Raw genomic sequence first — 25188 nt, 5'->3', positions numbered from 1 at the left:
TGTTCAAGTGTATGGATCTCTCTGAAATTGTACTGCAAGGTACCATACCACAAAGGGAAGGCTGGGATTGATGATGGGGATAATTGCCTCAATATTTTAGGAATTAGGGGCCAAAAAGGGGCAAAAAACAAGCATTTTTCTAGTTTCAGGACAATAACTTGTGTGTAAGTGTATGGATCTTTCTGAAATTGTACTACAAGGTTCCATATCACAAAGGGAAAGCTGGGTTTGAGTTTGGGGGTAATTGCCCTAAACGTTTAGGAATTTGGGGCCAAAAAGGGGCAAAAAAACACATTTTTCTAGTTTCCAGACAATAACTTGTGTTCAAGTGTATGGATCTCTCTGAAATTGTACTGCAAGGTACCATACCACAAAGGGAAGGCTGGGATTGAGTTTGGGGGTGATGAATCATAAGGGGGTTCAAAAAATTTGGGTTTTTTTTTTTTTTTTTTTTTCCTTTTTTTTTCTTTTAAAATTTTCCATTTTAAGTTGGTTATTTCTGATTTATATTTAAAAGCAAATAATAATGATATGGTAGGAGATACACACCAAACAGGATGTGTAAATTATTATATAATAAGTATTGTGCAATAGCAAGAAATTTTCAATTGCACAGTATTGCACAATAGCAAGAAATCTTCAATTGCACAGTATTGCGCAATAGCAAGAAATCTTCAATTGCACAGTATTGAGCAATAGCAAGAAATATCCAATAGCACAATATTGCGCAATAGCAAGAAATTGTCAATTGTACAGTATTGCGCAATAGCAAGAAATATTTAATTGCACAGTATTGTGCAAAAGAAGATACTTCGTATAAATTGCTTATTTCTTGACCATTTTCAATGGGGTTTTATTCTTGAACTCATGGGGTTCTTTAATATGCTGAATCTAACCATGTATTTAGTTTTTGGATTTTGGGCCCTGTTTTTAAATTGGTCCACATTGAGGTCCAAAGGGTCCAAAATTAAACTTTGTTTGATTTTATCAAAAATTGAATTATTGGGGTTCTTTGATATGCCGAATCTAACCGTGTATTTAGATTCTTAATTTTTGGTTCTGTTTTCAAATTGGTCTACATTAAGGTCCAAAGGGTCCAAAATTAAACTTAGTTTGATTTTAACAAAAATTGAATTCTTAGGGTTCTTTGATATGCTGAATCTAAACATGTATTTAGATTTTTGATTATGGGCCCAGTTTTCAAGTTGGTCCAAATCGGGGTCCAAAATTAAACTTTGTTTGATTTCAACAAAAATTGAATATATGGGGTTCTTTGATATGCTGAATCTAACCATGTATTTAGATTTTTGATTTTTGGGCCCCGTTATCAACTTTGTCCACATTGAGGTCAAAAGGGTCCAAAATTAAACTTTGTTTGATTTCATCAAAAATTGAATTCTTGGGGTTCTTTGATATGCTGAATCTAACCATGTATTTAGATTTTGGATATTGGACCATAAAAGGTGAATGTCCAATTTAAAAATTTTAAGTTACTAGACCACATTCATTCTGTGTCAGAAACCTATGCTGTGTCAAATATTTAATCACAATCCAAATCCAAAGCTGTATCAAGCTTGAATGTTGTGTCCATACTTGCCATAACTGTTCAGGGTTCGACCTCTGCGGTCGTATCAAGCTGCGCCCTGCGGAGCATTTTATTTTAATGACATAAACATTTAAAAAGTCATTTGGGGCCAAAACGAATTGATGTTTTTGGTTGATTTTTGTACCATATCATGAAGTTACAATTAATAGTGTAATAAATAAAATTTGTAATGAAAACAAAAATGTTTATATTTTTGCTGAATTGTTTGTACCCTCGAGCCTCCTTAATTCTTAATTGAAATACTAATTTTTCATCAGCTCCTTAGCAAGGCAGTAACTCTACAAATTGTTATAATTATTTTTTCTAAACTATTTCCATGACCCAAGTTCAGAACCTCTTCTGTAGTTGTTTGCAATATCTGAATATTTTCCGTTAGTCTAAAAAGTTAGGATATATCAGCTCTAGTATTATTCATCACTTTCGATTAAGAACTCGACGCATTGTATAAGTAGCTAGCTATATAAGCCTGTATTTTACCCATGCACATGCTTTTATTATGTTTTATTTGATTCTGTTGGATGGAATGTTTTCCCCCGTTATTTCTTTTTATAAGTTAACTGAATCATTATGATTTGAAGCCTATTTTGTAAGTACTAGCATAGTTTTTCTGCTAGAATTGAAATGCTAGGTCTACTTATATAAGAAATGTTTTTAGTAAAATCCAACAGTAATCAAAGTCAACTATAACAAGAGGCTCTCAAGAGCCTGAATCGCTCACCTGTATTTCAGAGGAGAAGATTTTTAAATGTTAGCAAACTTGATGAACAAATTGTGTAAAATTGTCTTTAAAGGGCAATAACTCCTTAAGGGGTCAATTGACAATTTTGGTCATACTAACTTTTTTGAAGATCTTACTTTGCTGAACATTATTGCTGCTTACAGTTTACATATATCTATAGTAATATTCAAAATAATAACAAAAAACTGCAAAATTTTGTTAAAACTACCAATTCGGTGGCAGCAACCCAACAATGAGTTGTTTGATTCGTCTGATAATTTCAGGGCCGATAGATCTTGACGAATTAAACAATTTTACCCCATGCCACATTTGCTCTAAAAGCTTTAGTTTTTGAGATATAAGCCAAAAACTGCATTTGACCCCTATGTTCTATTTTTAACCATGGCGGCCATGTTTGTCGATGGATCATAACTTCGGATACAATTTATAAACTATATACCCTAAGGAACATTTATTTAAAATTTGAAGGTATTTGGCCCAGTAGTTTCAGAGGAGAAGATTTTTGAAATAGTTTACGATGACAACGACGACAGAGACATACGACGACGACGGACGTCAAGTGATGGCATAAGCTCACATGGGGCCCTTCGGGCCCCGGTGAGTTAAAAGGTAGATTCTTGCCAGATTCAGGATTCCCAGATGAAATCATGTTAAATAAAATTTTGTATAGTAGGAAGTTATATATATATTTATGGTGAAAAAATATCCAAAATATCTTTGGGGTCAGACAATACATTAGGATCTGTCAAAAAACCCAAACATAATATATCTGAGAAAATCACAGGTTTTATTCGGGATTTTATACATTATGTATGTAATTATAAATACTTACTTGTCAGAATAGCTCTCTTCTTTTTAAAAACTCAGTTGAACATACATACTTATTATGGAAAACTCTTTGCTTTAAAAAATCTACAAGTAATCAAAGTGGACAAATGTTACAATTTGTTAACACAAGTTATTTTTGGCCCATTACAATAAAAACCAAGCAGCAAACCAAGCTTAAGACATTATATTTTTTGTTCTGTGCATCTGTTTGTTCGTCCGTCTGTCTCGCTTCAGGTGAAATTTTTTGGTCAAGGTAGTTTTTGATGAAGTTGAAGTCCAATCAACTTGAAACTAAGTACACATGTTCGGAACTTCCCTATGACATGTATGATATGACCCTTCTAATTTTAATGCATAGAAAATGATAGTTCAAGTGTTCAGGTTACAATTTTTGGTCAAGTCAGTTTTTGATGAAGTTGAAGTCAAATTGACTTGAAACTTGATACACATGTTCCTTATGACATGATCTTTCAAATTTTAATGCTAAATCAGAGTTTTGACCACAATTTCAGCGTCCACTGAACATAGAAGAAGATAGTGCGCATGGTTCACCTGTGAACTATGGACACATTCTTGTTCATTTATATTGGGATGTGTGTAGGTATATATGTATAATATAACAAGCATTCTGTGAGTATTGCATGACAATACATAGTCCCCTACTGGTTAAAAATTAATTGTAATGGAACGAAATTCTAACTTGATCTATAACTTGTCATGGTGTAAACTACATAAAATAACAAACAAACCTACCACTAAATTCTTCAAACAATTTACTAAGGAAAAGGAAAATAATCCAAAATGTCATTTATCTTAATACAATGTCTTTTACAAATCTTTTTAAAAAATGAGTTATTTCCCTTTGAACAGAAATCTAGTAATTAATAAGTATTTCATCAAAAATTTAATTCTAGGGAAAGGGCTTTAACTGAACAAGGAGAAAAGCTAAAATCGTGAAAATCGAACTTGACCTGTAACTTGTCATGATAAAACAATACACCAAATATCAAATCAATATCTTCAAGCATGAAGAAAAAAAGTCTGGAAAACTGATTTGCCGGACAGACGGACGGACAGAGTGCAAACCTAAAGTCCCTACCGACGAAGTCGAAGGGAACTAATAAAATAGGAAACATTGGCTCCATGAATGAATGAGGAATGTGTCCATGGGACATATATGATGCCCCCGCTTGTCTATCATATAAATTTATAAAAGTACAAAAAATGGTAATAGTGACAGTACTAAAATTTGTACTTGATCTGTATTTCGTGGTTATAAGCATAGTGTATAAGTTTCATAACATTTGGTTGAGGCAATCTAAAGTTAGAGAATGGAAACCAGCTTTGGGACTTACGTACAGGCGGACAAGCTATTGTAGAATCCTGAAACTTGATATGTAGCACAAAACTTGAATAAGGTTTAGAAATATTTCTTTCATATAATTTTCAAAACTTTTAAAACAAGGATAAAACACCCATTGGTGGCCTTCGGCTGTTGTCTGCTCTATGGTCGGGTTGTTGTCGTTTTGACACATTCCCCATTTCCATTATCAATTTTATAGAAGGAGATAATGAAGTTATACAAGTTTGCCTGTTTTAAATTAAATATTCACAATTTGTCCCTATCAAATATTGTTTTATAACCTCCATATCTTCTGTGAAATTACAGTTACCTTCAAAAAATTGCATGTCCCCTTCTGTGTCACCTGTATATAGCATTTTATGCTATGTTAAAAAAGATAGCTGTTCAGTGGTTGATGAATTATTTAAAATATTGGTCCATTCTGTAAACCTCCACTGAATCATCCCTGAAGTCTTATAAGAATGATTCCAGTTCATTAAATTGTCTTCTAGGCACATGAGGCAGGCTTGGCTCTGTTTCCTTTAAAGGGCTTTGATTTTTTTGACAAATTGTTAATGTAATATCCCATCAGTAGTGAGGCAATTTACTGTTGAGTCAAAAACCAGTTATTTTGTATCAATTTTGTTTGTTGTTATTCTTTGATGTCATCTTGAAACTTGACTAAATCTGCCCCGACCCAGGGTTGATGACGAATTAACTCGCGTAGGTTCAAAAGGTCAAACTAGGGGGTTCGGTTGTCAGTCGAGTAAACTCGACAGACTCTACTAACCTGAGTTGGACAATTCAAAGAAGGCCTTGAAGACCCATTGGTGGTCTTTGGCTGTTTTCCGCACTTTCATCAGGTTGTTGTCTCTTTGACACATTCCTATTTTCCATTCTCAATTTTTTTAGTAGTCTCTAAATCTGTCACAAATGTCTTGTTTGCTCTGCTAGTTTCAATTGTCTCTGAACTACATACATTTTTTTTGTTTCTGGTAAATTTTCTCACAAATAATGACAATTGCTGATGAGTCATTAATTGAGAGCAGTATAATAACTCCAATATTCAAAATCTGTATAAGGTGGGATCTTTTTTTGTCATACAAATGAGATTGAAATTTACGTATCATTGATTGAAACTGAAAAGACTTATAAAATCTAGTACTGTTGTTTCAATCTGTTTCTGTGGCCTGGATAATCTTGATAATAGCCGTTAGTTTTCTAGTTTGAATTAATAGTTATACGTTTTTCTTTCAGGGCCTTTTATAGCTGACTTTGTGGTATGGGCTTTGCTCATTGTTAAAGGACGTACGAAAATTGTTGAAAATGTCTGTTTACCTTAGTATCAGTTGTTTCCAGTTGCTACTCTATGAGGTTTCTCTAAATCATAAGCACTTCTTCAAGCTTCGAACTTCATATTTTTTGAAGCAGTATGGTTCATCTGTTTTTCATTATTTTACAAATAAGACTTCACTATCGCTCATGGAAAAATATTTAGCATAAAGAGCCAACATATGGTAAAATCAGAATTAATTCAAGCCTCATGAATTATTTCTTAATTGATGTATTGTACATATATCAAATGTATGGGTAATTGTGAGCCTCCAGCTACCCCATGATGTTATCCAAAGATTGCAATAGTGTGGTAGATGCATGATATGTGTTCGGTGTAGAATGGATCCTCAATGGCTGATAAAGTTGATCCGGTGTCAAATATATTTGGTATTTTTCTACCATTTAAAATATCTCGGTCTAAGGAGGTGCTCCAAAAAATGCAGTTGATATTTTATTTTGAAATTACTTGCCACTGGACAGGAAAAGATATCTTCTATTTCAGCATAATGCTCAGCTGGTACCTCTAGTAAGGTTCCTGTCGTAAAAGTGTTGCCATATGAGTGGTCCAATCTAAATAGAGTCCTAACATCTTGTGTCTTTTTCCCCCCTCTTTCATGATTTCATCTACATTAAACTACTGTTTTTATAATTAATCATCATTGTTGGTTTGTCAATTGTTATTATTGAGCTCTAAGTTGAAGCTACTATTTAATTCCTGTTCTTGTTCCTTGTTTAAAAACATGATGTGTAAACTTTTGACCATTCCTGTGAACTCATTACAGTCTGTCAGTATGGTTTGTTGTTGTAGTAAACTCTTTCTTTCCTAATCCCTGACTAATCCAATATACATGATATATGTCAATTAATTTTGTGATACATGTAAAATCATCATCCTCTCTTTACTTACTCTGATCAACTCTTTAAGAAGCTAATCCTTGACTAGTAGTAATATTGTACTGTACTATACCTTCATTTATAACCCTCAATCCTTAAAAAAAAAATTATGTGATCATTTTAAAAGGGATTTTCTTATGGACAAACTCTGTTGCTGCCTGCTTTAAAAAAAAATAAAATAAATGTTTTTTGTATACTGATTTAATCATAATTAATTCATTTTTAATGTCATACTGACCTTAGCAGTTTTCTTTTCTTTTAACCAATACATCTATTCACACATGTATTCGGTTCTTCTTGAATTTTTGGTCCATAGATCAGTGTAGATTCAAATGCCTGGAATATTTGATTATAAATATGATGAATGAGTAACAATTGGTTGTAAAGTAACAAGTAATTAATTTTATTTAGTAATTTTTTATAAAAAAATATCATGAATATCTGATCACACAAATGACAAGTATAAATAAATAAAATGTGTCTTTACCATGAGGTCAGAAGTCCTAGAGTTTACATATCGTTATTCATTTATAGAAATATCAAATGGAATAAATTGGGAAAGTATCATTTCAATTAAATCCCTTTTATTAGTTTTAACCGTGGATCAGTGTATTTGTGTGCGAGCTCTGGGTACAAAACTTCAAATCTATCGGTCACAATTTTCAGTGAAAGTTTATAGTTATTCTAATTCTAACATATATATCCTAGGAATGAAAATGAGATATGTGCATGAAAAATGTGCATTTAAATCTCAATATTAAATTTCTAATTCGTGGTGTGTAAATTTCTTATTCAAATTATTTGAAAAGAGGTTACATTCTGATGCCCCAGACTAGTAAATATTGATTTGGACTAGTGTAAATTTTCAAAATTTTATAGTCATATAGGGACAATTTTTTATATTTAGTTTCCGGACTAGTACATGAAAAAGTTTTTGGCGCAGACTGCATTAATGAACCATGAAAATGCAGTCGAGGTCAGATGAACCCTGCCAGGCAGCCATGTGTACCTTAATAATACAATCATTCCATACATCAAATACCTTATCACTTATAGTATCTGAGAAACTGACTTAAGCAGGAAAAGTTAACATTGAATGATGAACCATGAAAATGAGGTCAAAGTCAGATGAACCCTGCCAGGCAGACATGTGCACCTTACAATCATTCCATACATCAATTATATATGACCTTATTACTGAATTGTATCTGAGAAACTGCCAAACTTAGCTGACCTTAAGGTTTATTACTGATACCGGTACATGTAGTGTCTGAAAAACTGACTTAAGGTGGTATGGGTGTCTTCCGCCATCTTGGATTGTACAAAACACAGAACCTAAGGTCCAGATTTTCTATCAAGTTAGCAAAATTTGATGCAGGAATGCAGATATTTAATGTGAATTTCCATTTAAAAGAACCAATTTATAAGAATATAACTTATGAATATTAATATTTTTACAAGTGTAGATTTTTTTTTTTTTTTTTTCAATGTTTTTGAATTGGCATTTTAAGGGGAGGTAACTCTAAAACAGTGCATTTTCTGAAGGAATCTACATGGAATTTTCCTATTTTGTATTTTAGCCAGAAAAAACGTACGGTGACCCTATCTTTTCTTTTGATATTCTCAAAGCATTGTCTGAAAGCTATCTTTTCCTAATTTATTTTACAATTCTATCATTTTGTTTAGTTTCTAATCACTGTGGGCAGTTAGTCTGTGAAAATGGTGTTTTTTCCTGTATAATCCATACAAAATGTGTCATTTTGTCACAACCTGTACATAGCTTGAGAAAATGCGCGGTGACCTATCATTTTTATTATATTTTTGAACATATATCAATAGATACTACGTTTTGGCAAAGTATGAAAAAATTCTATCATTTTTATTTTAGACTCCCATACCACCTTAAGCTGGAAGACTAAACACTGACCAATGAAACATAAATTAGGCCAGTAGTTTTTCTGAATAGAATGGCGTCATATTTTTCATGTTGGGTTCCTTAACAGCTAACTATACAGCCAGTATGGGTTTTTATCATTGTTGAAGGCTACAAATCATGATTGCCAATAAATAATTGCTTACATCCACTCATTTGAACTTTGGTGAATTATAAGCTGTCTCATTTAATAGGAATCATATCTCCTTATATTTTATATTGGTGTTACAAAGAATTGTACAAATTATATGAGCTTGTATTTGTGACCATTTGATTCTGACAATGTCTGATGGAGGAGGGGTCTGGCAGATTCTGGAAATAAATATTCTGTCCCCCATTATTAGCAATTAGCAAATGTTAAGTTGGAAAGAAATAATCTTGCCTTATCACAAATGAAAATAATAAGTATTCTGGCCACAAAAAAAGAAAATATTATAAAATAATTGTCTCTGTCTGCTTTCCATATAATATTCACACTTATTACTATCATGATTAATAGAAAATTAGAATAGAATACAAAAAATGAATTGCTAAATATATAATCACAGCCTCTGAGATCACAGCATCCAAAGCTGAGCTGAATAATTACATTAAATTTAAATGCAATGATTACAATGATTGTTTAAACAATTGCAGAAATAAAAACTAAATCAAATCAAATAATATATCAAACTATTCAATTAAGACCAGCAATAGCAACCAGAATCAAAGTACTGAAGTACTGAACATCGGATGACCACAAGTTCTTGAGGATGGCCCGTCAAAAGCACTTGTCTCAGAAAAAAAACAACATATCTCTTTACCTGAAACTGAGGTTAAAGTACAGAGATATATTTTTTTCTAAACAAGTGCGTGCGAGTATGATGAATAAATGACAGGAAATTCAACTTCACCGTAATAACTATTATATTGTAGTGATACAAATCAGTATACACTGATTTGTTGTTATATATTATATTAAAATACAGTTACATGCATCCGTTTGTATATCATTCTATTCTACTGTTCTAATAATAGTGCAATGCAAGTGCATGGTGGACACTTTTCTGTAAAAATTCGATTTTTCTAAGATTGGATACGAGTAGGCATTCATATTTTCCCGCAAAAACAATTACAGAGTTACCGGTCCTGTCGCAAAACGTTCTTTAAAGGGAAACTTCGCAAAAAAATGAAAAATTCATATTCAGCAACACTTGTAAAAATGTCACCAGTGGCAGTGAAAACGCATCTTGACCAGTTTCCAGAGCTAGATAAAGATAGATATGATAGCATCGTTAAGGAGAACGAAGAAAAGGTAATTTCTTTACAGATAGAGATATTTTTATTTCCACCTTTCAATAATTTCATGCAGTTAGAATCCATTTATAACAACTCGCCCCATTGGAAAATCGCCCCACTTTTTCACCAACTCGTCCAACCTTCTAAAACATCGCCCCTCTCTTGTTTACCAACTCGCCCCACTTATGAAAAAGTGGAAAATGCGATTGCAAATAGGTCTGACAACTCATTGAATGGGTTAAGGTTCATCATCACAAACGGACAAAAGTGGCTGTATAGTGTATTCACTGTTTTACACCTCAAAAACTCTTCTGTGTACAGACTTACCTGTGCAGTTTGGAAAGTTTTAAGGCCTGTCATCCATTAGATATTTAAAAGATAAATGCATTTTGTGTTTCAGAAAGAATGAAGTCTGTGGAATATAAAAAAGAAGTGACATGGCATGGTATGATTGCCAATGAGACAACTCTTCTCAAGAGACCAAATGGCACAGAAATTAGAAAGTATAGGTCACTGTAAGGCCTTCAACAATGAGGAAGTGTGTTCAAGTTGGGTTGCGTCTGCAGGCTTGAAATTGGTTTATTTGTGCTATTAACAATGATTTATAGTTCCTCCTGTAGACCCTGAAACAAAAATTGCTGTTTTCATCTCAAAATTTACTTTCAGCATGATCAGTACAAGCTAATCTGTTAATCTGGAAAAATCTTAAGGCATATTACATGCCATGCATGCCCTAGAATAGATATATAAATAAAATTAAAATGTGTTTATTTTTTTTAGAAAATTACAAACTAAAACCCAGCAATTTGAGCCCCCCCTCCTTTTTACAGTGCTGCAACATATAAGGTTAATGCATAGAATATTTTACATGTTCCACTCCAACATGTCCAAACATTGTGCTAGTTTCGGGGGCTTCAGGACCCCCTTTTTTGAAAATCCTGGATCTGCATCTTGAATATATATATTTACATGTAAGTTGACAGCTTGTGGTTAATCGTGAAGATTGCATGTAACATTAAACATGATATCATATGCTGCTGATATGATTTTGGAAGTATGTAATATATACTTAAATAAAGAATTGTTCTTAAAAATAGTTGTTTAAAATTCAAACATACTTAAGTCATTGTAAGTTTCCTAGCTGAACAAACATCAATGAACATGATTGGAAAATATTTGCAACAGTTGAACAGATAAATTCATTATAAATGATAATTGATTTTTCTAATTAATTGGAATAATTAAAGGAATTATAGGAGGGAACACACAACTGTTATTTTAATATTTCATTTCTACTAGGATTCACAAGAAATGAAACATTTGGCAAATTGCCCCAGGACTGGAAAGGCTAAAGGAGTAAAATGAAGTACACAAGAAATTAGAATTCAGACATGTGCTGCAGCTAGAAACAGATATGTAAGTATTTATAAATAAAAATTATCAGTGTTCCCAAAGTTGGGATTGGGGGTGAAGGTTTACTGCTTATCCTGCTACATTTTTGTACCTTAAATAAATGTTAAGAAGAAAAATTGCTTACTCTTACATGTATGTTAATTATAACTTTATAATAAATTTGCTTTGAATAAAGAATCTTGATTTTGTAATTTGCTTTTAATTAAGTCCCCTACCGATGAAGTTGATGGGGACTTTAGGTTTGCACTCCGTCCGTCTGTCTGTCCATCCATCAGGCAAATCAGTTTTCCACACTTTTTTCTTCGTTCTTGAAGATATTGATTTAATGTTTGTTATAAATTTTTATAGATCAAGTTTGAATGGTATTCCGGTCTGATGATTTAGTCCAGAGTTATGGTCCATAAAGAAAATCCATATCTATAATATTATTAGTGGGGGTGATCACAAAATGACTTTTTACCCCAATATACCCAAATATACTCCAATAAAACGTTTCAGTGCAATATTCATGTTCTGGAATGATATTTTAACCATTTTTATTTCAAAAAACAATCCTATGCACATGTCCAGTTTGATAATTACTCTCTTTTTCTTGTTTCTTGTCAATGGGAGTAACAGATATTATTTTTATTGAGAGAAAATATTACATCAAAACTCATTATTTGTGTTTATTTGTGTCCTTAATACATAAAAATCCCCCAAGGATACAGAAACATACCAACTTAACTAGATAGATTTTTCGTGTGTACGTTTTCACAATTAGACTGAGGACAATGATGTTTTCGATCACATTGTCAATCTAACTGTAAATACTAGTGTCTAAAAAAAGGCGGAAGATACAAAGGGGACATTCAAAACTAATAAATAGAGATAAACTGACAATGTCATTGTAAAATCACGACATACGAAGAAAAGACAAACAAAATCACAAACTGCTACATAGAAGACTAAAGACTAAGCAACATGAACCAAACAAAATACAAGGGGGTGGTCTGAGGTCTCCTGAAGTGTAAGTAGCTCCTGCTCAACTAGTGGCACCTGTTGTGTTACTTATCTTAAGTACAAAGTCGTTGATGAGTCTCATTTGGTGATGTCATTTGCGCAAAAGATGATGAGAACGTGGTTAAAACAATTCTAACATATCCAGGTTCAGCTGTGACATGATCATAAGAAATCAGACTTAAGGGTGGTATTTCAATCGGTGATATAAATAGTTTCAAATGTATAAATTGTTGTACTTAAATTGCTACAAGCACGGTTCACTTCAATTGGGTTTGAAATATCATTAATTAAAAAAAAGAAAAAAAGAAATTTATAGATTTTGATGTCAGGTCTGCATCCAATTATCGCGTGTTATTAAACCTATTTTTTTTTATGGTGAAACGAAAATTATATTCGTTAGCACAACTCCCTATATATCATTCAGGATATACAAGTTTAAGTAAGGTTAAAAAGGGAGCCTTTTCATTACTTTGAATCAAGGAAACATAATCATGCATACTTTGTAAAAGAGAGGCGAAAATTACCAAAGGGACCTTCAAACTCATAAATTGAAAATAAAATGATAACGCCATAGCAAATAAAGAAAAACACAAATGTATAACAAAGTATACAAAACACAACATAAAACACTGAAGACTGAGCAACACGAACCCCACCAATAAACTAGGGGCGATCTCAGTTGCTCCGGAAGGGTAAGCAGATCCTGCTCCACATGTTGCACCCGTCGTGTTGCTCATGTAAGTACAAAAACCCGGTGATAAGTCTTATCGGTAGGTCACATTCGGGTAAAAGAGGACTTGATTATAGATACGACAATTGGAACATATCCGTCGTCATCTGTGAAACAGATATTCCATAACGGTCAACCAACTCGTGATGGCGTCCGTCAAATTTGCGAATGGAAGATTTCAACATTTTATCTCTTGGAACTCTTGGTTTGATAGCTTTCTTTTGAGCAGCGACCCTCTATCAAGGAAATCAGATAGGCAATACAACCCCTGGAATATCGTATCAACCGGGAGATATATACTCCGTATGCAGACGCGTTTAAATGTTGCTACATAGAAATGGTTAACAATTGGGAAGCAGAAATAATCTCTTTTGTCGTAAGGTTTTGTTTTCAACCGACGCTCGTTGTCAATTTCTAGATGTAGGTTAAGATATGAGGCAGACGTAGCTGTATTTGTTGTATCCTTTATCTCAAGTTTGATGGGATAGATGCGTTTAACATAGTCACCAAATTTTGAATTATTTAAGTGAGAAAACATCATCTATATAGCGGAAAGTGAAGTTAAAGGTTACTTCTCACATTTCTTTCTTCCCAAGAAGTTCCTGTATGAAGTCAGCCTCAAAATAAAAGAAAGAACCGGCAAGAAGAGGAGCACAGTTGGTTCTCATGGGAATGCCGATTGTTTGTTGAAAAACACGTCCTCCAAACGTAACAAATATGTTGTCAATCAAGAAATCAAGCATCTTGATAATGTCTGTTTCAGAGAATTTTTTGTTTGAATCAGAGTGAATTGTACAAAGAAGGATATATCCCTACATATATATAGCTATATGACCATTGTTTTTATGAAATAAAGCAAGACCAATTGTTTTTTTCATATATTGCATCACAAACCACACGAGTTCCTGCGTATGATTGAGGTCACATGTCATTTGGAGATTAAACAAATGCATATATTATTTTCTTATTTTCCTACAAGGAAGTATACTTTCCAATTTCCATTTTATTCATTTCTGTGAATACCATAGATAACAATATGTCTAGTATAATTAAAAAAAAAGTAGAGAGAGGCTTCCTATTTCGAAAGGAAGTTTAAAGGTCAGGTTTTAATGTTACCTTCCTTTCTTTTTTCAGCTTAAACATGAGATTAAAGATAACTTACAAAAAGTGCAAAGAGGTGTTTACAATGCACAGGGAAGGAAATCGACATTCCTGAAACTAAATCGGAAACTAACTCTATTTTAACACATTTCAATCGTATGGGAAAATCTTCTTGTCATCATCTTGGTACATGCTAAAGTTTGTATTCTATCACGTCAATTCAAACATGAATCAGATATGCAGTAATTAAAATTCTTGACCCTATCAGTAAAAAACAAAACAAACGTAATTCAACAATGTCTTTGATTGTTACGCATTCTTATTAGAAAACTTACTAATATTTGTCTCATACTTTGATTACAGTTTTCGGGAGGGGGTTACCTGTTTAAAATATTTTTGTTTAATGTTTGTTCTATGCTAACCTCTGGAATATAGATAGATATGTACTATTGGAAAAGTAGAATTATCGCTAAGATTGATGATGCAAAGATTAACCTTTCAATAGCTAAGCCTATGTGCATTGTACCTGAACATGTCAATCACCTGTCCTTAGTATCTTAATTTGGTTTGTTACTTATGACAGGTAAAAACAACCTGTATATAAGTTTTTTGTTTACAGGCTTATATCTCAAAAACCAAAGCAGTTAGAGCAAATCTGACAGTGGTTAAAGTGTTCATAAGGTAATGTTCTGTCAGCCCTGAAATTTTCAGATGAATCTAATAACCCATTGTTGGGTTGCTGCCACTAAATTGGTAATTTTAAGGAAATTTTGCAGTTTTTGGTTATTATTTTGAATAGTATTAATGATAAAGATAAACTGTAAACAGCAAATATGTTCAGCAAAGTAAGATCTACAAATAAGTTTTTATATGACCAAAATTGTCAATTGACCCCTTAAAGAGTTATTGCCCTTTAAGGACAATTTTACATTTGTTTATCATGTTTTCTAACTTTAAAAAATCTTCTTTTCTGAAACCACTGAACCAATTCCAACTAAACTTAAGCTGAATGATCCTTAGGGTGTCTAGAATAAAGTTTGTGTTTTATTTTCTGTTTCGTCAAAAAACATGGCCGCCATGGCTAAAAATAGAACATAGGGGTAAAATGCAGTTTTTGGCTTATATTTCAGAAACCAAAGAAAGTATGACAAAAAACTGCATTTTCAAACACCTATTAATATACATTAAACCAAAAACACAAACTACGATGAAATTGGACTCTTAAACTCTTAAACGAAAGATAAATGCCAAAAAATCAAGGTGAGCGATTCAGGCTCTTGAGAGCCTCTTGTCTTGAATATTATTATAGATAGAGATAAACTTTTAACAGCATTAATGTTCAACAAAGTAAGATCTACAAATAAGTCAACATGACCAAAATGGTCAGTTGATTTGGTCAGTTGACCCCTTAAGGATGTACACCTCTGAGGAGCCAAAAATTTCTAGAATTAAACTTTTTTTCTTAACCTGATTTTTGGGTTTATAAGACTGTAAAAAAATAATTGGTGAAGAAAAAATCATATGGTGGTGCACTTCTTTTTTTGCTACGGCCCTTTGAAAATATCCAATTTTGATGATTTTCCCATTTTTCATCAATTTTTAACTATTTTGGGCTATTATCGTGAAAACAATTACAGTTCCACAATTAAACTTTTTTTCATACTTTCAATAAAGATGAAGTGGACCAATCTGAATAAATTTAACTTTAAAAAACTATAGGTAGGTGTTAATATAAGAAAGTTTTATCATATTTTGATGCTTTTTTTGTGTCAAATTTACCATGCCGTCAATTTTGAAAATTTGTGATTTTTCTCAGTTTTAAGAACAAAATGCATATTACTCATGTTACTTCAACTTTTTTGTTATAAATGATTGAAAAAATACATATCTAAGAAATTTGAAAAGACAAAAATGATATGGGATGTATATGATTCTTGTAAAATCATTTTTTGTACCCCTCACCCATTTTCTCAAAATTTTGGCTAAAAAGACTGACTTGATTGGTCGTAAAATTTGAAAACTAGATTACTCAAAAACTATGCATTGTTCATACACAATTTTTTCACAGAGTTATGTTTGACTATTATATTTTTAAAATTCATTGATATTTTACACTTGTATCATATGTTTTGGAAATAATTCCAGAACGAGATTTCAACGAGACTGCAATGTCAGAAGAATACATCCTTAAGGAGTTATTGCCCATTATAGTCAATTTTTAACAATTTTTCGTAAATTTTTGTAATCTTTTACAAAAATCTTCTCCTCTGAAACTACAAAGACAAATTTAAACAAACTTGTTCACAATCATCATTAGGGTATGTAGTTTTAAAATTGTGTCCGATGACCACGCCCGCGAATCTAGATGGCTGACATGGCTAAAAATAGTACATAGGGTAAAATGCAGTTTTTGGCTCATATCTCTGAAACCAAAGCATTTAGAGCAAATCTGACAGGTTAAAATTGTTTATCAGGTCAAAATCTATCTGCCCTGAAATTTTCAGATCATTCAGGCAACTGGTTGTTGGGATGCTGCCCATGAATTGGTAATTTTAAGAAAATTTTGCAGCTTTTGGTTATTATTGAATATTATTATAGATAGAGATAAACTGTAAACAGCAATAATGTACAGCAAAGTAAGACCTACAAATAAGTCAATATGACTAAAATGGTCAATTTACCCCGTAAGGAGTTATTGCCCTTTACAGTCAATTTTTAACAATTTTCATAAATTTTGTAAATCTACAAACAGGCTCTTTAGAGCCTCTTAGTTTTTAGATACCAGAGGTGTTTTTTAAGGGGGGACGGGGGCCTGCCCCCCTCCCCATTTTTGTGGGAAAGATTTGGCTAATTATATCTATGGAATCACTAAAGCATGTCCGGAGCGGGCCCCCTTATGAAAATGTCTGGATCCGTCACTGGATACATGCATTTGTACATGTAGTTTAAATGCCGCAATAACTTGATATTCAGGTAGCTCTTGGGCAGGTCAATATTGAGGTATATATAGTTTCTAAGTGTGTCAATTTTTCCATGGTAGTGGGTTTAATTTTCCATGACCATGATGGCTGAGTAAAAATGTTTAAAAATATTTTCTAACATGTGTTATTCCTACCAATTACTTATTAATGCATTACTACTATATGACATGTACAACATATATATATATAGCAATTGTAAAATTTCTTCCAAACTAACTATTTCAGTAAAGTGAATGAGTTCCAGCTGGCAAAAACATGTACATGTATGCACTGGAAGTTGTATCCCTGAGATTAATGAAAAAGTTTTTGTACATGTACGCAAAATATATATTTATTGTGAAAAAAATGAAACTTTTCCACAGAATAGTATCCTCTTGGTCAAAGTACATGTATTAATAATAAGCATTGATAAGTAATGGAATATATTTGTTTCCAATGTCAATGAGTTATTCAACAACATATTAGTATAAAATTGAGAATGGAAATGGGGAATGTGTCAAAGAGACAACAACCCGACCATAGAACAGACAACAGCAGAAGGTCACCAATAGGTCTCCAATGTAGCGATCAACTCCCGTACCCGGAGGCGTCCTTCTGCTGGCCCCTAAACAAATATGTATACAAGTTCAGTGATAATGGACGTCATACTAAACTCCGAATTATACACAAGAAACTAAAATTAAAAACCATACAAGACTAACAAAGGCTAGAGGCTCCTGACTTGGGACAGGCGCAAACATGTGGCGGGGTTAAACATGTTTTTTGAGATCTCAATCCTCCCCCTATACCTCTAGCCAGTGTAGAAAAGTAAACGCATAACAATACGCACAGTTAAATTCAGTTCAAGAGAAGTCGGAGTATGCATGATCACATGAATTAGTAATCATATATTTTTTTTCAGGGGAATATTTTGCATATAAAATCCAGAGAATGAATCAATGGGGATAGGACATATCTTATTTACTAGAAAGTGTTTCCTGACATGCCTGAGGAACTTGAAGGCTGTTTGTTTAAGGTATTTAAAAGACTTAACTATTAACATATATATAGATAATGTATGCCCCTTGGAAACATTCATTATATGGAAAATTGCCTTATGAGTGCTCTAATGTGTACAATTCTTACCAGATTTTTATGAAATTTATGTTAAGGTTTATGTCATCAATATTTTAGACAAGTTTGAAAATCATTGCAGATCAAATATTTTTAAAAGAATTGTTTCCTTTAATGTCCCAAATATAAAAAAAGAAGATGTGGTATGATTGCCAATGAGACAACTCTCCACAAGAGACCAAATGACACAGAAATTAACAATTATAGTTTACCGTACAACCTTCAGCAATGAGCAAACCCCATACCGCATAGTCAGCTATAAAAGGCCCTGAAATGACAAATGTAAAACAATTCAAACGAGAAAACAAACAGCCTAATTTATGAACAAAAAAATTAACGGAAAAAAAAATATGTAACATATCAACAAGCATCAACCACTGAATAAGAGGCTCCTGACTTGGGACAGGCACATACATACAGAATGTGTGGGGGTGGGGTTCAACATGTAAGCGAGATCCAAACCCTCCCTCTAACCTGGGACAGTGGTGTGACAGTACAACATAAGAACAAACTATAAAAATCAGTTGAAAAAGGCTTAACTCATCAAATGGATACAAATAGAAATACGACACAGAGTAGACATGGCTGAGTACTTGTATATTTATCCCAACAACAAAAAAACACTAAGTGCAGATCTGAGAGTACTCACAGTTACTGGCAGCTAGTTCAAAGCCACTAACATCTAATAAAAAAATCATGCATCTTAGACTAAATTATCAATCAGTACACTTCCAACATCCAATGGATTTAGTGTAAAGAAGTCATAAACAGAGAAAAACATGACTTTGTGCAATGCCAAGATACAGGTATCGACAGATTATAGATCTATGAATCTGTATATGTATATAACAGTAATATTTAGTTTGCTTTTAATTTACTTAATTTAATTCACGTATCAAGATTGAATTTTGTTGGTGTCATTTTAACCGTTCTAGAGGTATGCCCCTTTACAAATATGGAAACTGCTGAATTTTCCGTTTCTGTTTTCTAACTTTAAGTCATTTTAAGTTAACCTCAACCAAATGTTATGAAACTTATACACAATACTTATTACCACAAAAAACAGAGCAAGATTGAATTTTGGTGGTGTCACTTTTGATGTTCTAGAATTGAAATGTTTCTTGTTTTTTACATAGATTAGACAGCTGGTTTTCCCTTTTGAATGGTTTTACACTAGTCATTTTTGAGACCCTTTATAGCCTACTGTTCTGTGTGAGCTAAGGCTTCGTGTTGAAGCTTGACTTTGACCTATAATGTTTTTAGCTCACCTGGCCCAAAGTCCAAGTGAGCTTTTCTCATCACTTGGCATCCATCGTCGTTAACTTTTACAAAAATCTTCTCCTCTGAAACTACTGGCCCAAATTAAACCAAACTTGGCCACAATCATCATTGGGGTATATAGTTTTAAAAATGTGTCCGGTGACCCGGCCAATCAACCAAGATGGCTGCCATGGCTAAAAATAGAACATAGGGGTAAAATGTAGATTTTGGCTTATATCTCTGAAACCAAAGCATTAAGAGCAAATCGGACATGGGGTAAAATTGTTCATCAGGATAAGATCTATCTGCTCTGAAATTTTCAGATTAATCCGACAACCCGTTGTTGGGTTGCTGCCCCTGAATGGTTAATTTTTAGGAATTTTTGCCGTTTTTGGTTATTATCTTGTATATTATTATAGATAGAGATAAACTGTAAACAGCAATAATGTACAGCAAAGTAAGACCTACAATTAAGTCAACTTGACCAAAATGGTCAGTTGACCTCTTAAGGAATTATTGCCCTTTATAGTCAATTTTTAACAATTTTTCTTAAATTTTTGTAATCTTTTACAAAAATCTTTTCCACAAAAACTACTGAGACAAATTTAACAAAACTTGTCCACAATCATCATTAGGGTATTTAGTTTAAAAAATGTGTCCGAAGAATCTGCTCGCAAACCAAGATGGCCGACATGGCTAAAAATAGTACATAGGGTAGAATGCAGTTTTTGGCTCATATCTCTGAAACCAAAGCATAAAGAATAAATCTGACATGGGGGAAAAAATGTTCATTATGTCACAATCTATCTGCCCTGAAATTTTCAGATGAATCAGACAACCCGTTGTTGGGTTGCTGCCTCTGAATTGGTAATTTTCGAAAATTTTGCAGATTTTTAGTAATTATCTTCAATATTATTATAGATAGAGATAAACTGTAAACAGCAATAATGTACAGTAAAGTAAGACCTACATATAAGTCAACATGATCAAAATGGTCAATTGACCCATTAAGGAGTTATTGCCCTTTACAGTCATTTTTTTACAATTTTCATAAATTTTGGTAAATTTTTACAAAATATTTTCCTCTGTAACTACTTGGCAAAGTGCATTATAGATAGAGATAATTGTTAGAAGCAAGAATGTTCAGTAAATTAAGATCTACAAACACATCACCATCACCAAAACACAATTTTGTCATGAATCCATCTGTGTCCTTTGTTTAATATGCACATAGACCAAGGTGAGCGACACAGGCTCTTTAGAGCCTCTAGTTTTCTTTTTCAAATTGTGACTTGGAGTGAGAGTTGTCTCATTGGCACTCATACCACATCTTCTTGTAATATATCTATATTATGACCCTTTAAACTAGAGGCTCTCAAGAGCCTGTGTCGCTCACCTGTATTTACTGATGCTTTGGATCATGTAAAATAAGGTTAAAATCATAATTAATAGTATTAGATATTAGATATTATAATGATATCTAAGATAATAACAAAAAACTGCAAAATTTTTTGTAAAATTACTAACTCAGGGGCAGCAACCCAACAACAGGTTGTCGGATTCGTCTGAAAATTTCAGGGCAGATAAATCTAAATCTGATGAACATTTTTGCCACCTGTCAGATTTGTTCTAAATGCTTTTGTTTCAGAGATATAACCAAAAACTGCATTTTACCCCTATGTTCTATTTTTAACCAAGTCGGCCATGATAGTTAGAAGGCGGGGTCATCGGACAAATTTTTTAAACTAGATACCATAATGACGATTGCGGACAAGTTTGGTTAAATTAGTCTTGGTAGCTTCAGAGGAGAAGATTTTTGTGAAAGATTACAAAAATTTACAAAAAAAATGTTAAAAATTGAATATAAAGGGCAATTACTCCTTAAGAGGTCAACTGACCATTTTGGTCATGTTGACTTATTTGTAGATCTTACTTTGCTGAACATTATGATGTTTACAGTTTATCTCTATCTATAATAATATTCAAAATAATAACCAAAAACTGCAAAATTTTCTTAAAATTACCAATTTAGTGACAGGAAATCAACAACAGGTTCTCCGATTCATCTGAAAATTTCAGGGCAGATAGATCTTGACCTGATAAACAATTTTACCCCATGTCAGATTTGCTCTAAATGCTTTGGTTTCAGAGATATAAGCCAAAATCTACATTTTACCCCTATGTTCTATTTTTAGCCATGGCGGCCATCTTGGTTGGTTGACCGGATCACCGGACACATTTTTTAAACTAGATACCCCAATGATGATTGTGACCAAGTTTGGTTAAATTTGACCCAGTAGTTTCAGAGGAGAAGATTTTTGTAAAAGTTAACAGACGACGCTGGACGACGACAGACGACGGACGCAAAGTGATGAGAAAAGCTCACTTGGCCCTTCGGGCCAGATGAGCTAAAAATGGAAAAATTGCTGAATTTTTCCTTTCAGTTCACTAACTTGAGTTTGCCTTGACAAAATGTTATGAAACTTATACACCATACTTATTACCACAAAACTCTGATCAAGTACAAATTTGGGTAGCATCGCTTTTACATGTTCTTCAGTTATGTCCCTTTATGAATTTATATGATATCTGTGTCTCATGAACACATTTACCATTTATTGAGGTATTGCCCTTGTATTTAATAGATAAGATATATGCAACATTGGGGACATTGGAACTCTGTTCTTTTATTGATTTTCATTTTTGCTTTAGTTCAGTTATGCAAAGATAGTACAGTGTAATACTATATGTTGGAATTCATATCAGGAACAGATAATACACCTATAAGTAGATACTGTTGTGAATTTTTTTTAAAGCTGAAATTATTAATAAACAAACTCATAAATGCCATGTAAATTAATATTTTATTTCAATCTATATTTAAAGATAAGAAAACAACTTCAGCATGCAAGAAAGAAGAAACATAGTTTGGAATCAAATCTTTGACATTAATTTAATTCATTTTTGTTGTTATTTATTTGAAAATTAAAGTTGACTAAAACATAACTGAAATATTTGTCATCTGTGAATATTAGTAAGGGGTGAGAAACATTTATTTTGGAAGGTATGGCTTTTCAAAAAAAGATATTACAACTGAAGTCATGGAAGTGTTCATATATTTTCGATAAAGATCAATAATAGTTTAAATGCATGAACCACTGTATCAGGTTAGGGTGAAGGTTGGTGCCAGGTAAAACGTTTAAACCCAGTGCATTTGTTTGCACCTTCCCTATGTCAGTGGGCTTTTTTATGTGGTTAATAATTGTTTCTCAATTTTTATATATCTTCGACCATTGATTTTCCTGTCTGAAAGGCCCTTTATTGCTTGCTGTTAGGTGTGAGCCTTGGCTCTGTGTTGAAGGCCGTACTTTGACCTATAATGGTTTACTTTTACCAATTGTGACTTGGATGGAGAGTTGTCTCATTGGCACTCAAACCACATATTTTTATATCTATATACATATGAAGGTAGTCATATTTGAGAGGAAGTGTATAGACCTCTCTACCAAGAAATTTGTTTAGCATGCATACATATAATATTTGCGGTTTTTGGAAAATGACGCTATCAGCGGCATGTTTCCGATACCATTGACCAGAACTTACGGCAGTCGATTATTGCCTCCGCCTACCGCACTCGGTTTCATATTTACTATTTTACATACTAACTGGAATCTGCTTGTATTACGCTACACTCGAACAAAGTGTTGTAGTCGGTCGGGAACCAGTTTACATACTTTATTTTATTTACCAAAAAGATATCTTGACCTGTCCATATGTTTTTTTGTTTTTAAATGGTATTTGGAGCTATCCCTTTGTTATATTTTTCATATTTATTCGAGCTTTCACTTTTATGCACATGTCTTACAATCGTAAACAATCGGTATGTATACATGATAAATAGATCCCTTTTGTTATGGTGTTGGACTTTTTACCCTCCAATGATCAGCAATCGCTAGACAAAATAGTTCTCCTAAATAATGTCAGCCTTTCATGCCATTTCAACTTTACAATCATTAAAAAAAGTGAAAATCGGAATCATTTTGATATCCATTGGATAGAAACTGGTCTTTATCCAGATTTACGAAGATTTTAAAAATCGGAAATTAGTAATACGGTTATACCCACGCGGTGCGTATGAATCTTTGTTTACAAAACAGGATTTCGGAACGTCTCTAGTTTTTAGATCGTAAGTCACGATAAACTCAAACTGAAAGTAAACAGTTGTTTGTAAGACGCAGGTTTACTCACCATAAACAAGCTGAAACGTTCAGTATGGCATATATTTTAGGTTAAAGACGGTCCCATTCATTTAAAAAGCATTTTGAAAGTAGACGATGGGATTATTTCAGGTTTGGGGAACGTGTAAATTATCACAAAGTTCATTTCTTGACGACCTCATAATTTCATCATGTCGATGGTACAAATCGATTTTTGATGTTTACTGTCGCTTCTCATGTTTTGTATTTAAACGGTCGTTTATTTTTAAACCCGAACCAGGCATATGCATTCTGTAATTGTGCAAATCTTCGTTCTATGGTCAATTGGCTTAAGGATAGTTGTATCAATTTCAACTCTTACATTATTTTTTTTTTAAATATATTTGCATTACACGTGCAATGGCAGTACCTTTCCAATTACTATTTATGTGTTGTGTCTAAATTAAAGTTGTAACACTTTATAGTGACTGGAAAGGGTAGAAAAATTCATCAGATGAGAAAAGGCTGAAGATACTTCAAACGGCACCGAATCATTATATAAAAAGAAACTGAGATTTGGATAGTTCCACTTCAAGGTAAAAATGTTTATCTCTTGTGAAATGAAATTAAAAAAATATTGTAACACTGTAGTTAATTAATAAAGATACTATTACGTGTATTTCTGTATTGGCCTTATTATTGGTTCTCGGCCAGCAATCAAACGGCACCGAATCATTAGATATTTCATCTTATAAAAGGAAACCGAGATTTGGATAGTTCCACTTCAAGGTAAAAATGTTTATCTCTTGTGAAATGAAATAAAAAAAATATTGTAACACTGTAGTTAATTAATAAAGATTCTATTACGTGTATTTCTGTATTGGCCTTATTATTGGTCCTCGGCCAGCAGTATTGGCCTTCCGCTTCGCCTCAGACCAATACACCCAAGACATGGACCAATAACAAGGCCAATACAGAAATACTTACGCAATGATATTATAGAATGACAGTATGGTTCAATAGCGGGAATCAGCCCCTCAACTACTTTTTACATAAATATTAACTTCTGGCTTCAACGCTTTGTTCGTCTTGTCTGTAGATCTTGCTGTAGTTCCAGTTCAGCAAGCATTTTAGAGACGTATCTAGTCCATTCTCTTTTGACTTGTAATCTCTGGTGATAGATTATGCCGCTTGACACTGTATCCTTTCAAGCTTGTTTTTTTTTGTTACCGTGTAGGGATCCCATACTATGGCTCCATATTAAATTATAAGATCCATTCCTAAAGATCTAGATCATTGTTCTAACCTGACACAAATTTCAATAACTGGAATGCTACCCAAGTTGAATATATGGTGACCCACGAGAACAGCATTATCACTATTGAAATTGTGTTTAATACCATGATTGTTCAATGTCATTAACTTAAATGGAGACAG

The 25188-nt window shown here is 33.0% G+C and overlaps 1 long non-coding RNA gene across 1 annotated transcript; it reads left to right on the top strand.

The window, feature by feature from the left end:
• The first annotated feature begins 9867 nt into the window (after positions 1-9867).
• Positions 9868-22561, top strand: LOC127716167 (uncharacterized). Its single transcript, XR_007988790.1, has 4 exons — positions 9868-9971; positions 11255-11371; positions 18084-18197; positions 22442-22561. It is a non-coding gene; the product is annotated as an uncharacterized LOC127716167 (long non-coding RNA).
• Positions 22562-25188: the final 2627 nt, after the last annotated feature.

This window comes from Mytilus californianus, unplaced genomic scaffold, assembly GCF_021869535.1.
Source record: "Mytilus californianus isolate M0D057914Y unplaced genomic scaffold, xbMytCali1.0.p SCAF_9, whole genome shotgun sequence".
Taxonomy (NCBI): domain Eukaryota; kingdom Metazoa; phylum Mollusca; class Bivalvia; order Mytilida; family Mytilidae; genus Mytilus; species Mytilus californianus.
Note: the sequence above shows the minus strand (reverse complement) of the source record. Positions and strands in the feature narration are given on the sequence as shown.